The sequence below is a fragment of the Hemiscyllium ocellatum genome, chromosome 25, assembly GCF_020745735.1.
Source record: "Hemiscyllium ocellatum isolate sHemOce1 chromosome 25, sHemOce1.pat.X.cur, whole genome shotgun sequence".
NCBI classification, from domain to species: Eukaryota; Metazoa; Chordata; class Chondrichthyes; order Orectolobiformes; family Hemiscylliidae; genus Hemiscyllium; species Hemiscyllium ocellatum.
In genome coordinates this window covers 19,051,352-19,066,298 of record NC_083425.1, presented here as the reverse complement: position 1 = coordinate 19,066,298, position 14,947 = coordinate 19,051,352, and positions in this window count along the sequence as shown.

Genomic DNA, 14,947 nt, shown 5'->3' with positions numbered 1-14,947 from the left:
ATCCCAGTTAATCAAAATGAGATAGTTCTCCTTTATGTATTATGGTCAAGGCAATGGAGTTTAATTTGTTGATGGCCACAGATCAGTAGCTGGATTGATGAGTGCACCACTTTACCATTTACATTCTGCTGTGAAATTAATCTCTGTTTTCCACTGAATATTCCTCATTCCTCATATGTGAAAAGTTTTTGTCTTAATTGTTCCTGGCCTAAAAACTTTGGCTTCCAGTGTCACCTTCTAATGCTCTTCTTTGTTGTTTGCACGTGCGCGTGTGATGAAATAATGTAACCTGGGTGCAAGTTAATGCTTTTTATTACAGGCAAATGTAAGTAATTATATGTGTAATTCAGCAGAAGAACCCATGCTTGAAGGTTTAACCCTCCAGGCGAATATGAAGGTAAACAGATAGCTGCCCTGGCCAGGTGCCAGACCAAAAGACATGCACTAAACAATAACCGTCACACCATAGGTGAGGGTTTATGTAAACTAAAACAGAAAGAGAGGGAAAAAAGTTCTCACTGAGCAAAATCCGTACTGTATACTGATTGTTTTTACTATTGTTTGGTTTGTGAGATCAAAATGGTCAATGTTAACTCAAGGGATGGTGAGTGCAAAAAGTACAAGGTAAAATATTTCAGCCCATGCTGGAGATCTCCCTTCCATTCAATAGCAATTTGGGAAGAGCACTAATATGTATATCTGGTAGAGAACCTCACTGGGGGAGCATCTTGGCACATCACACTCCCAAACCCACACAATTTTCTCTCTATTTGAATGGAAAATTATAGGGAACATACCTGTAGTTTTCCCAGACAAGCTCTCAATGGGTGAATCTTTGTGCCAGGAATGCACATTTTTTAAAAAAATCCATTCATTCAGTCTGCACCTAAATTATTCTCACGCGCAGAATATTTTGGCTGGAGATCCCTGTTGATTAAATAATTCAGCCCAGTCCTCCATTGGCTGTGAATTTCTTTTCTTTTAAACACACATTTTTGTATGAACATCAAGTCCACAAAATCAACAATATAAATACTTTTTTTTTCTCAGCCAAGCACCTGACTGTGATATAAACATTGAAGATCTTGGGACCTCTTGACAGGGTTGGGTGTGGAAGGGACACTTTCTAATATGGAAGAATCTAGAGCTAGAGAGTCTCTTTTTAACATAAGGGATCCCCCATTTAAGATGTGAAGGATCTTTTGCTCTCGGAGGGTTATGAGTCTCTTATCCTAAAATGTCAGTGGACGAAGAGTCTCGAATATTTTAGTCAGAGTTGAATAGTAACCAATAGTTAAAAAGTTATTGGGGTGGGCAGAAATGTGAATTTGAGATTACAATCTGATCAGCCAGGATCTTATTAAATAGCAGAGAAGGCTCAAGGGGCTGAAAGGCATACTGCTCCTTGTTCATACGTTTGTATAAAGAAACTCATCAGCATTCTTAAGAACTACTAAGTAATCCACGCATAAAGATTTTTTTTGCCACCCACCCAGGTCAGATTGTGCATCATAACTTGCCTGGAATGTGATGAGCTGTGTACCTCTGATAAGGTTCCTGCTACTTGTCTGTTAGAATTAGCCTGTGTATCTCTGTGTTGACTGACAGGGTTATGTTGTGAGCAGTTATAAGGCCCCATTAAAAGGTTGAAGACTCCCTCAGATTCCAGCAGTGAATGAATATGTTGGTTAGCCTTAAATTCTATCATGGGTTTTTGTGAACCTGGTACTGCACTATGACATTTACGAAAAAGGATTGAGTTAATTTGAATCTTCTCACCAACTGTGGCACCTTTGTGTCAATTGAGACTCAAATTACCTACGCCCTTTCACAATGATAGATGACATTTTCTGAATCATTCCAGTAAACATAAGGAAAGCTATACAAAAACCAAAGTTTCATTAGCTTTCTCACGTATCTTGCAATCTCTCACATTAAAAAATTCAGATAATTCTCATTTGTCTTAAAACATTGAGATTTTGGTCACTACTTAAAAAAGTATTGGTGAGAACAAACATTTTAGTTCCATGGCAATCTCTGTTACTCATTTGACTGCACAACGCTATATTATTTAAAATCGCCATGTTAGGCATAAAGAGGGATGGATGAAGGAACCCTAATTAAGTGAAAGAATACTCATACTTTTTCTGAAATCATTCTGTGACAGGAGACATGAGTCTGCATTATTGAAACTTATTTAAACTTGGGACGTGGGGGCGAAGATTGAGCTTGGTTTTTGGGTGAGATGAAATCACATTTCTACTTCCCTGCATAGTTCTGCTTTCCAGCAGCCATTAGCTTCCTCCTATTCTCAAAGGGGGATTAAAATGTCAAAACCTAAATGTGAGCACTTGTTCTTCTGCTGCAGGTCACTCCCTAAATCTACATTCCAAACTAATGTTTTATTTGCCAATATGCTAATTAAGATACTGGTAATAATCACATTCTCCATTTTGCTGAAATATTTGTTGACAGATTTTTATGAGCTATGATAAATTTAACATCCAAATTCCAGCAGTTTATGCCTTACCTTGTATCTTTTGCAGTTGACCACCTTTGTGGAAATATAATAATATTTCTGTACAGTCAATGCCTTAATGATTTAAGAGGCCTAGAACTAATTTTAATGCAACAATTCTTGGAGATGTATTGTGGGAATAAATCACTTTATTGAAATCCATGAAGTGTTGCTGTATGTTATTTGAAGTAAAAACTGCATAAACAACTCCACCATCAGTAACCTACTGCAGTACCGACTCCTATGTATGCTTCAAAAGAAACCATATTGACACTAAGGTGCTACCGTTTGTGAATCTTCAAGGTAAGTGTTGAAAAACCAAACCAAGACCTGAATGGAATTGTCCACTTATATGAGAAAGCATCTCCATCTCCATCCACTCAAATATTGAAAAGACTGAGAATTTCATTAAAAATGCATATGAATTAAATTCATTCTGAAAAGAGACACATTGACAAAGCTTACATCTTGCGTGCATCAGGACAATTCATAAGAATGCCAAGTTGGAAAACTTCATAATTTATGCAACAAACAAAAATAGCTACGATGGGTTGACAAGTCAACTCAGATTGGCCAAAGCAGGAAGAAAGCAATGGGGAACTATAATATATATATACACTCCATGCAATCTGGAGGCCAACCTTTAGCAGTTAGCTTATGGATTAAGATTTTTCTAGCTATTTATTGACCTTGCAAGATACCTCAAAAAAGTGAACTGGATAAGCAAACTATTTAATGCTACTCTATGCATTTGTGATGGAAATGGTATTTCTGATGGAAAGGACATTGGTATCAGTCCAAAAAGACAATGTATACCAGACATTTGAGCATTTCTTTAGTACCAATGTGGTGAACATAAGCTATGACTCCCAAAGATAGGCTGGTCCAATTCAACAACATGATTAATTGGCACTTCATAATGGGCACAGTACAGACTTAACTCAATCAGCTCACACTTATGAACCCAAAACATGTCCTGGTAGATGTTATTCTGCCATTGGGCAGCACTTGCTGAACATTCCTGAGTCCATTGACAACCAACCTCTAATAATAAGACCATATAACTAGAAAGAGAAGTAGACCATTCAGCCCATCATGTCTGCTCTACCATTCTTTGAGGCCATGGCTGATCTGATAATTCTCCATGCCAGTTTCTTGCCTGTTCCCCCATTACCCCTGATTTCCTTACTGATTAAAAATTCTATCTCGCTCAGCCTTGAGTTTACTTATTAAACCAGCCTCTACAGTCTTCTGGGGTAAAGAATTCCACGGATTGTAGAGAATCATAGAGATGTACAGGACAGAAACAGACCTTTCAGTCCAACTCGTCCATGCTGACCAGATATCCCACCCCAATCTAGCCCCACCTGCCAGCACCCGGCTCATCTCTCTCCAAACCCTTCCTATTCACATACCCATCCAGATGCTTTTTAAATGTTGCAATTGTACCAGTCTCCACCACTTCCTCTGGCAGCCCATTCCACACACACATTCCAACCTCTCCATGAAAAAGTTGCCTCTTAGGTCTCTTTTATATCTTTCCCCTCTCATGCTAAACCTATGCCCTCTACCCCACCCCAAAGAAAAGACCTTGTTCATTTAACCTATCCACACCCTTCATGATATTATAAACTTCTATAAGGTGACCCCTCAGCCTTCGATGCTCCAGGGGAAACAGCCCTAGCCTATTCAACCTCTCCCTATAGCTCAAATCTGTCTGTAAGAACAAAACCCTCTCATTTCAATCTTAAATGGGCAATAACCCCATGCTCTGGATTTAGACCAATTGTTCCTCGACTCTCCCACAAATAGAATCAACCTCAACATCTATCCTCAGAATCCTCTTGACTATCTTACATGATTCATTAGGTTCTGCTCCCATTCTTTTAAATCCCAGAAAGTACAAGCACAACCTATTCAACCTCTCCTGATTAGAACATTTCTCCACACCCAGAATCAACCTGGTGAACCTTCTCTGGACTGCTTCAATCGAGCTTATAACATGACTCATTTACACATGCGTGCAGTGACATACAATTAGACCTGTTCATTGTAAATGAAAAGAATTAAGATTATGCTTTGCACCTTCTTCGAGAGACCCGGAAGCAGGTGCAGTTGATAATTCCCTGTTCTTCCTTCATGATTACCTCCTTTCTCCTGTCGTATAAATTGTTATAGTTGTTTTTAAATTTGCCATTCTTGCATTTGTCCTCATGAGTGCATGATGAAAAGCATCAGCAACTGAAGACATTGATAAGGTGCTGCCTTAAACATTACAGATAACAAATGCTCATGTTGTTGGGGGTAACATATCGACAAAGATAAAAGATTGGCTAGTCAACAGGAAGCAGAGAATTGGAACAAGTGCATCTTATTCAGGCTGACAGAAAATCTCATGTGGTGTGCCACATGGATTGGTGCTGGGGCCTTAACTGTTTAGAATAATTTGGATGAAGGGACCAAAGGTATGGAAGCTAAATTTGCTGATGACATAAATGTGCATAGAAAAGTGAAACAAACAAAAACAAATTACTGGAGAAACTCAGTAGGTCTGACAACATCTGTGGCAGAGTCACATGACTCAGAATTTTTTTCCATGCAGATGCAAAGAAAACATTTCGAGTCATGAGACTGTTCCACAGCTGCCGCTAGATCTGTTGAGTTTCTCCAGCAATTTGTTTTTGTTTGTTTCAGATCTACAGTTCTTTATTTTACTATTTTTGCAGGAAGGTGAGCTGTGAAGAGAACGTAAGGAGCCAACAAAGGGATAGATGTGGGGAGGCTTCAGCCTAGTGGCATTACCACTGGACTGGAGATCCGATGACCCAGGTCATATTCTGGGGATCCAGGTTTGAACTCTGTCTTGGCAGATGGTGAAATTTGAATTCAATAAAAATATTGAATTTAGAGTCCATTGACTACATTTTTTTTTCAATAATCAACAATGACCAATGCTCAACACTTCAACTCCCCCTCCCACTTTACCAAGGACATGCAGGTCCTTGAACTCCTCCATCGCCAGACCATAGCAACACAATGGCTGGAGGAAGAGCGCCTCATCTTCCGCCTAGGAACCCTCCAACCACAAGGGATGAACTCAGATTTCTCCAGTTTCCTCATTTCCCCTCCCCCCACCTTGTCTCAGTCTAATCCCTCGAACTCAGCACCGCCTTCCTAACCTGCAATCTTCTTCCTGACCTCTCCACCCCCACCCCACTCCGGCCTATCACCCTCACCTTGACCTCCTTCCACCTATTGCATTTCCAACGCCCCTTCCCCAAGTCCCTCCTCCCTACTTTTTATCTTAGCCTGCTGGACACACTTTCCTCAATCCTGAAGAAGGGCTCTTGCCCGAAACGTCGACTCTCCTGCTCCTTGGATGCTGCCTGACCTGCTGCGCTTTTCCAGCAACACATTTTCAGCAAAGATCTTACAAATCAAATTTAAGGTAGGAAACTGAAACAGTTCATTTTGGCAGAAAGAAAAATGAATATCAATGGCAAAAGGTTGCAGAACTCTGCGATGCAAAGATCTGGGTGTCTTGGTGCCGGAATCACAAAAGCTTAATATGCAGGTATAGCAAGTAATTATGAAATATTAGCATGTTTTATTGCAAGGGAAATTGAAAGCAGTAAGAGTTTGGAATTTCCTTTCACAAAAGAAAATGGATTTTTTTATCATCAGAGGTATGGAGGAATGTAGAGGTGAGGTTGAAGTCAGGTCAACTATGATCTTATTGGTGGTGGAGCAAGCTTGAAGGGTAAGTAGCCTACTCTTGTTCCTGCATGTATGTTTATAGGTATTTATATATTTGCTTATATGTTCTTCTCATCAATATTCAAGTTGGAGAGGTTGAATAGACTGGGGTTATTTTCCCTGGCATATTGGAGGCTGAGGGTGACCTTCTAGAGATTTACAAAATCACGAGAGGCATGGATAAGGTAAACAGACAGGCCTTTTCCCCATGGTCGGGAATCCAAAGCTTGAGGGCAGATAGGTTAAGTGAGAGGAAAAGGTTTAAAAGGGACCTAAGGGGAAACTTTCTCACACAGAGAATAGTGCATGTATGGAATGAGCTGCCGGAGAAGTGCTGGAAGATGGTACAATTGCAACATTTAAAAAGCATTTGGATGAGTATATGAATAGGAAGAGTTTAGTGGGAAAAGGGCCAAATGCTGATAAATGGTACTAGATTAAGATATCTGGTTGGCATCAATGAGTTGAACCGGATGGCCTGTTTCTGTGATGTACATCTTTATGACTCTGTGATTCAGTCCTTCAAAGTGACTGAAGTTAATCTATTTCTTGAGTGTATGACTGATCATGAGAATCTCCTCATCTGGGGAGGAAAGAAAGATGTTTCAGAGCAGCTTAAAACATTGTTGCCAAATGAGGCTCCAAAACCTCTTGGGTTTCAAGAGTGGACAATCTTGGAGATGCAGCATAGAGTATTCAATTATTGACTGGATTGGCTTTGTTTTCAATATAAATTGAACATCTGTGAATAGGCTACCCCAAGCAACACTAGATCCTTTGTGTTAGGCGAAGGAAAGGCTGACATACTGACACATTTATGTGCATCCTGTATCCCTTGTGTTTTGCAGGAATGCAAGATTACTCTCAGCCTGTAATAAATCAAGTTGCTTTTGTTCAACTTTTAGTTTCAATACAAACTGAACTGAAAGCAATTTTCTATCTATAAACATACCATTATAAATGTCGATGTAGCAGTAAATTATGCTGATGCTGGAATCTGTACTTAAAACAACAAATGCTGGAGATCATAGTGGGTCAGATAGCATCCATGGTGAGAGAGCAAGCTAACATTTTGAGTTTAGATGACTCTTCATCAGTGCTGAAGTAAAGTGTGGAGGGGCCAGCATATTTGCTATAGTTGGTGTGGGGTAGTGAGTATGGGGTGCTGGTGGAGGAAAGATGTTTATATTTCAAATTAAATGATCGGAATGTGAGATTGGCAGAACAATGGTATGTTTCCTGCCAGACCTGAAAGGACAGTAAGTGAAATAGAGGGGAGGGGAGGACATAATAACAAGCTAAAAGTAAGGAGAGAAATATTCACAATTTGAAGGTGTTGAACTCAGTATTAAGTCCAGAAGGCTGTAAAGCGCCTAGTCTGAAGATGAGATATTGTTCCTCCAGTTTGTGCTATGATTCACTGGAACATTACAGCATGCCGAGGACAGACTTATGGGTATGTGAGCAGGATGCTGTGTTAAAATGACCATCTACAGGAAGGTTGAAGTCCTGCTTGCACACAGACCGGAGGTGTTCCACAAAGCAGTCACCCAGTCTATATTTGGTTTGTCCACTATAATGTAGGCCACATTGGGTGCAGCGAGTACCATACACAAGATTGGAAGGTCCATCCCACAACCACCAGCACCACGCCATCGCACCCCCACCTCCCCCAGCACTTTCCCGTGGAACTGAAGAAGGTGCAACACCTTCCCCTTCAACTCCTCCATGCTCACCATCGAAGGTCTTTGCAGATGAAGTCATATTTCACCTGTATCTCCTCCAATCTGTGTTTTGTATTCACTGCACTCAATGTGGCTCACTCTACATTTGAGAAACCAATTAAAATGAATATTTCTCTCCTTACTTTTAGCTTGTTATTATGTCATCCCCTCCCCCAACCCATTTTATGTCCTTTCAGTTCTGGCAGATGACATACCATTGTTCTGAAATTCTCACATTCCAATCATTTAATATGAACTATCAACATATTTTTTTTCACCAGCATCCTATACCCATTACTCCCAACTCCCTCCCCCTCCTCAAACTATACCATAAATGCTGTCCCCTCCAGACTTTACTTTGACTGATGAAAAGTCAAATGGACTTGAAACATTAGCTTGCTCTCTTACCATGGAGGCTGTCTGACCCACTGTGATCTCCGCAAGCCAGGCAGCATCAGGAGGTGGAGAAGTCGACGTTTCGGGTGCAACCCTTCTTCAGTCCTGAAGAAAGGTTACACCCAAAATATTGACTTCTCTACCTCCTGCTGCTGCCTGGCTTGCTGTGTTCTTCCAGACTTCTGCTTGTCTATTTGGATTCCAGTATCTGCAGTATTTTTGTCTCTCACCACTGTGATCCCCAATATTTGTTGTTTTCAGTTCAGTATAATGATGATAGCTTGCATGTGACATACAGAAATAAATATTAATTGTGAAATTATTATCTTGTTTATATGTGATATAACCAATTGTATCAGAAACCCGTTCATCAGGCGTAACGTTAAGACGTGGCTATATACTTTGCAATTTGCAGAGCTTACTGCTCAGAAGATCATTTCAGTGACAAATCCACCCAAAAATTGCAAAGATTGCTAACTTTCAGAAAAGTGATTTGTTCTATTGATTCATTTCTTGATACAGACCTACTTGAATTTATGCAAATAAACTAATTACCAAAGTAAATACAATCTAAAAGGCAGTTTATCTAATGTTATTCAATATGACCATGTGAGAATATTTTAAAACAATAATAGGTCACTTCTTGTTACCCTGAGAGGTGCTAACATTGGCCTAAATATTTAAGTTTTTTCAAATGGCTATTGGACAGATATCGTTCTTTAACAAGAGTTAATGCATGAAGCACTTGGAGATATTTTGACATGATGTGCTGTCATATGGAGAAAAGGCAGAAGAATAGAGTTGAGAAACATACCAGCCATGGCAGAGCAGACTTGCTGGGCAAAATGGCCTCATTCTACTCTTATATCTTATGGTCTTATGCTGGAATGGTGCTTAGTTCAGTTGACTGGACAGGCAGTTTGCATTGCAGAATAATGGACTAACATGATGAGTTCAATTCCTGAACCAGCTAAGGTTACCATGAAGGACCCTTACTAACCTCTCCCCTCACCTGAAACCTGGTGATCCTCAGGTTAAACCACCTCCAGTTGTCTCCCTGTCTCCAATGAGAGAGCAGCCCTAAAGTCTGGTATATTATCCCAGTACAGTACTATTTATATCGAACCACTTTGATATGAGTTCATTTTAGTTTTTAAAGTTTTGTTGGATAAGTACATCCAATGATGTGAAATAGCTGACACTGTGAAATTCTTAATATTCTTCAGGAGCTTAACATTTTGTTTTGCAAAGTGCATTTACACCATTTCACACAACTCATATGTGGCTCAATAAAAGGCTGCCTTAAAATATAAAAATACATATATCTCACAGAAGCATTTATATAGTGTCTTTCACAACCACAGAATGGTCCAATGTGCTTCATAGCTAATGAAGTCGAGTCACAATTGTAACAGAGGAAAGGAAACAGCAGTTTCCACACAGCAAGCTCCTGCAAACAGCATCTGATAATTACCAGATAACATTTTTTAAAGCTAATAAGGAATATATTCTAGCCTGGGCATAGCTCCTATGTTCTTCTTTAAAATCATGCCATGATATCATTTTTTATACACCTTCCTGCACTGGACTGTTAGCCTAGATTTTTCAGCTCAAGTCTCTGGAGTAGTATTTGTGTGCACAACCTTCTGACTCCAAAGTGGAAGTATAGCCAACAGAGCCACTTCATTCAGTTCACTTAATTCACAATCCCACAAATAAGTCCTGTTCTGAAATAATTTCTTTTCATACAAGGGTTGAAAATGGAGATTTAATTTTTATCATAAAATGTTGAATTTCTGAGTGATACTGAATTACAAACTTGCTACTTTCACAATGTTTGCAGTCTTGGAATAATCAGCTGAAATGCAATACAGCAAATATTTGGCACAAAAAATGTACCATGTTCCAATTCATCCTAATTACACCTTCAGGGCTTTTAGGCAAAGGGAAAAGATCTATTCCCAAAACAAGTCTATTTTGTAATCTGTCATGTTTTATTTTGTGTAGAAATGCAAAATATATATATATATTTTTCTTCTTGCTATGGTCCCTGTACCCCACTGTAAAGATAGCACACAAAAATAAGTTTCATGTTTACTGTGAGTGCCAATCTTCAGTCAGTCATGGGGAGACAATGACAAGAACAGTAATGGAACAGTGGTATTGTTTATTGACTAGGAATTGAGAGACCAAGATTCAAATCCAATCATGGCAGATGATGGAACTTGAATTAAAAAAGTAAATATGAAATGCATATTGATGACCCTGGACCCATTGTTGGTCATGTCATAAAGAAAGGAAATCTTGTTCCTTACCCACATCTGTCTTGGTTCCCAGAAGGCTGATCCACCATCTGCAAGGCTCATGCCAGGAGTGTGATGGAATACTCCCCATCTGTTTAGATGAGTGCAGCTCCAATCATATATGAACCTTGACACCAACCAAGACAAAACAGTCTTCTTGAATGGCTCCACATTCACTCTCTCCACTAGTCATGTAGAGAAGGAGCAGTGTCTACCATGCAAAAAACGCACGACAGAAATTCACTGAAGTTCCATTGACAATAGTACCATGACCATAAAAGGTAGTGGATATGCAGGAGTAAGCTACCTACAAACTCCCCTCTAATCATACTGACTTAAACATCTTCCTTCAGTGCTGCTGGACCAAAGTCCCAAAAAACCCCTTCTCCAACCCAAACAATGTTGTGGGTGTTTGCCAACACCAAATGGAGTGTAGTGGTTCAAGAAGGCAGTTCACTACCACCTTCTTAGCAACCACTAGGGATGGGCAATAAATTCAGGCCCAGCAGCATAGCCCACATCACATGAGTGAATAAAACATCGCTGATGATTGGTTGACAAATCTGGCCCTCTCCTTCCATCACCCTCAGAGATCTTCTCATTCCATGGATCAACTGGATTATGATGACTGATCAAGTTAAATTCTGTTCTACTGGTAAGTTTGTGATTTTACTTTTGTGAATGTTATGGAGTCATATTCCATGTATTCTGTCTGTTTTTCAGGAAAATAAAACTAGTGATATTGATTGAACGGAAATTAATCCAAGTCATTTCTCTATAACTTGCATTTCATCAGTGTAAATTGGCTATAACGTGATTGATGAATTGTGGACATTGTTTTGCATAACATAAACTTTCTACTGCACAGGTATGGCGACTTTCTATTAGCGATCTTCTACAGTGGGATTTTTTTATAGCATGAGATTGCAGAGTAACACAACTGTCGCATTATAGCAGAATGACCTGCATTGTCCTTTCACGTATATGCAAAACAAAATCAAAAATATCCGTAGAACTGATCGATTGGAACAGAATTGGGTGTTCCAGAGTTAACAAAAGAGAAAACTATTTGCTTCCATACAAGTGACTGTTAACCTGACCAATTGCAGAAACACTGCAGAGCCCTCTGGCACATCTGCACTGCCACTCACACAGCAAATGGCCTTTCAACGGGGACGCACAATTTCTCAAATGAAAGCAAAATACTGCAGGTACTGGAGATCTGAAATAAAATCTAGAAATTTTGGAGGAACTCAGCAGGTCTTGCAGCATCTGTGGAGAGAGAAATTGAGTTAATCTTTTAAGTCCAACAGAATGTCCTTTGGAACAACTTTAGTTTTGAATCATTGCTAGACTCTAAACGTTAACTTGGTTTCTCTCTGCACAGATGCTGCCAGCTCTGCTGAGTTTCTCCAAAACGTTCTGCTTTTATCTCCCAATTTTTGTTTTAGGTTGGATGCAAGCACTTTAACAAAAAAAAATAGTTTGCCTGAAAATAAATATTGAGAAAAAAATGTTGGCATTGAATTCATGACCTGGGTTCAGGGTGAAACTGCTGGTGTACTTTGTAAGAGGTGTTTCCGTTTGCTGTTTGTGATGCAATGTTGACAAACATAGGCCATTGATATAATGTGGTCACCAATAAATTAAGAAATTCAGGGGAAACCTAGTCAGGGCGTGGTGAAAATGTCAACATTACTACCACAAGGATAGATAAGATAAATCACAAAAGTAGACCAAAGTGAATCTGCAAAGCTATATAAGAGAGAAAGGAATTGAATGATATCTAATTGGGGTGAGATGAAGTGAATGGAGTGAGGAGGGCTGCAAACAGCATAAAACAAGTCTGGACCAATTGGGCTGAATGGCTTCTTTCTATTTACTGTAAGAATGGTTATGTTTCTGTGTTAATCCATACAAGAATGTGAGACTTCCAGGCAATGTCCCATCTGGATCTTTTTTTTCAATCCTGTACATTGGGAAAAGATGAACCAAAAATGTTTAATAGGAAGAAACAAAACAAAATCCTACTTATGTACATGATATGATCTGTACTTTTAATTTTGTTGTCATTGTGTTTGTATTGTGTAAGGAAGGTTTTGTGTGCCACACAATGCAACCAGGCACATTTTGTTCAGCTAAGAATATCTGTTGCATGGGTCTTGATCAAATGGGCCAATGGGCTGAGGAGTGGCAGATGGAGTTTAATTTAGATAAATGTGAGATGCTGCATTTTGGAAAAACAAATCAGGGCATGACTTATACACTTAATGATAAGGTCCTGGGGTGGGTTGCTGAACAAAGAAACCTGGAGTGCAGGCTCATAGTTCCTTAAAAGTGGAGTCTTAGGTGGATAGGATAGTGAAGAAGGTGTTTGGTATGCTCTCCTTTATTGCTCAGAACATTGAGTATAGGAGTTGGGAGGTCATGTGGTGGCTGTACAGGACAAAGGCCTGTTTCCGTGCTGCACATCTCTATGACTCGTTGAGAAGGACAGAAGATACATGACAACACTATCACCAGCAAGCTCCCTCCAAGCCACTCACCTTCCTGAGCTGGAAATATATCGCCATTCTTTCACTGTCACTGAGTCAACTTCCTGGAATTCCCTCCTGAAAGGCATTGCGGGTTTACTACAGCACGTGAGCTGAACGCAGTTCTCTGCCACCTTTTCAAAGGGCACGGGTCAAAGACTTTTCTGATTCATTAAAGGTCAGTCAATGCACAATGTTCCTTTTGCAGCATAATTACAATTTTTCAAATTTATTCACTGCAATTTTTATTCAGTTGTTTTCACTTCAGTCTGGAATCAAATCTACTTACTTACTTGGGTCTTGACAGAGCTCCACCCTCAATAAATTATAGGTAACAAAATGCTTGAAATGCTGACTTTTAGTGGCTATATTTTAATATTATATATGTATGTGTGTGTATTTATGTAAATTCTTGTGAAGTATTGGGCAATGCCAAATTCTTCACTGTCGTGCATCAATAGACAATTGGCAGAAGATAATGTTCAAACAAATAACAATTAATATGTTAATTCTGGTCATTTTGCCTGGTCCAAATTGACTTTGCTGAAGTACTGTTAAGCTGCAGCCATTGTTTAGTTTGAATATAATGTCTACACCCAGTCTGTGAGCCAGATTTTGAAACTGCTCCTGGAAAAATATTTTCTTTTTTTTTAGCCAGAATCACCGACGTGGGAACAATTTGCAAACCGTTTTCTCAACCATTAGTTTTCTGCCGCAGCCCTGTACCTTTGTATGCACCACATTTAGTGTTATGTTTAAAATTCCATTTCTATTTCCAGCATGACTTCAAATGCTGTTCTCTGCAAAAATAATCGTTGGGAAAAAGGTTATTAAAGTTTAAAAAAAAGTTTCATCAGTCAGCAACTATGATAAACAATACTTGATTTTCTCAGCAACACTTATACAAATTGGATTGGAAAATGGGAGTTGAAGCAGTGTTCAAGCAAAACAGCCACTGATTACAGTATATATTAACAGAATGTGGTGTATAGTCCTGAGTGAAATATGGTAAGGTGTACAATAGACTCCAGTCTACTCCCTGGCAATTAACTGACTGTTCGCAGGCTGGGACCACAGCTACTCTTGGTGTTTCTTGCTACCGTTGGTACCTTGAGAAAAATTTCATCAGCATTTCATTGCATCTTGTATTTTACTGAATAGAAAAAAATAAAAGTTGAGAAGAAAAACATGCTTAGATTGCAAGGTCTACAATGAATTGTTAAGTGAGATGTTTGCATGGTAGCTGTTTTTCTTTATGAAGCTGTGATGAAAGAGCTTGATTTATATTCAAATTAAAATACAAACCAGTTTTGAAGGAAATCTACCAGCATAGATTTTTTAAAAAGGTGTTCTTAAAAGTCTAGAACTTTGGAAAGGTGTAGATTTTAAGAGAACTGGAAGGTATAGAATAGAACATTTCCCACAGTATTGACTGAGGAGGAAAGCATTCATTTCTTATGGGTTTAATTTCTATTGTCATGAATGTTTACCGCCTTCACCTGACCCAACTAATGTGACAATCCTTGTGTGCACTGTCTTCAGCTCTTGATTCAACATCTCTAATACATTAATTGCTGATTTTCCATCTTCCATCTATCATGAACACCATTTATTCAAAACTCACTAACTCCCATTGGTCATGTACAGTGTCTTTTTTATTAGATTAGATTAGATTGCTTATAGTGTGGAAACAGGCCCTTCGGCCCAAGAAGTCCA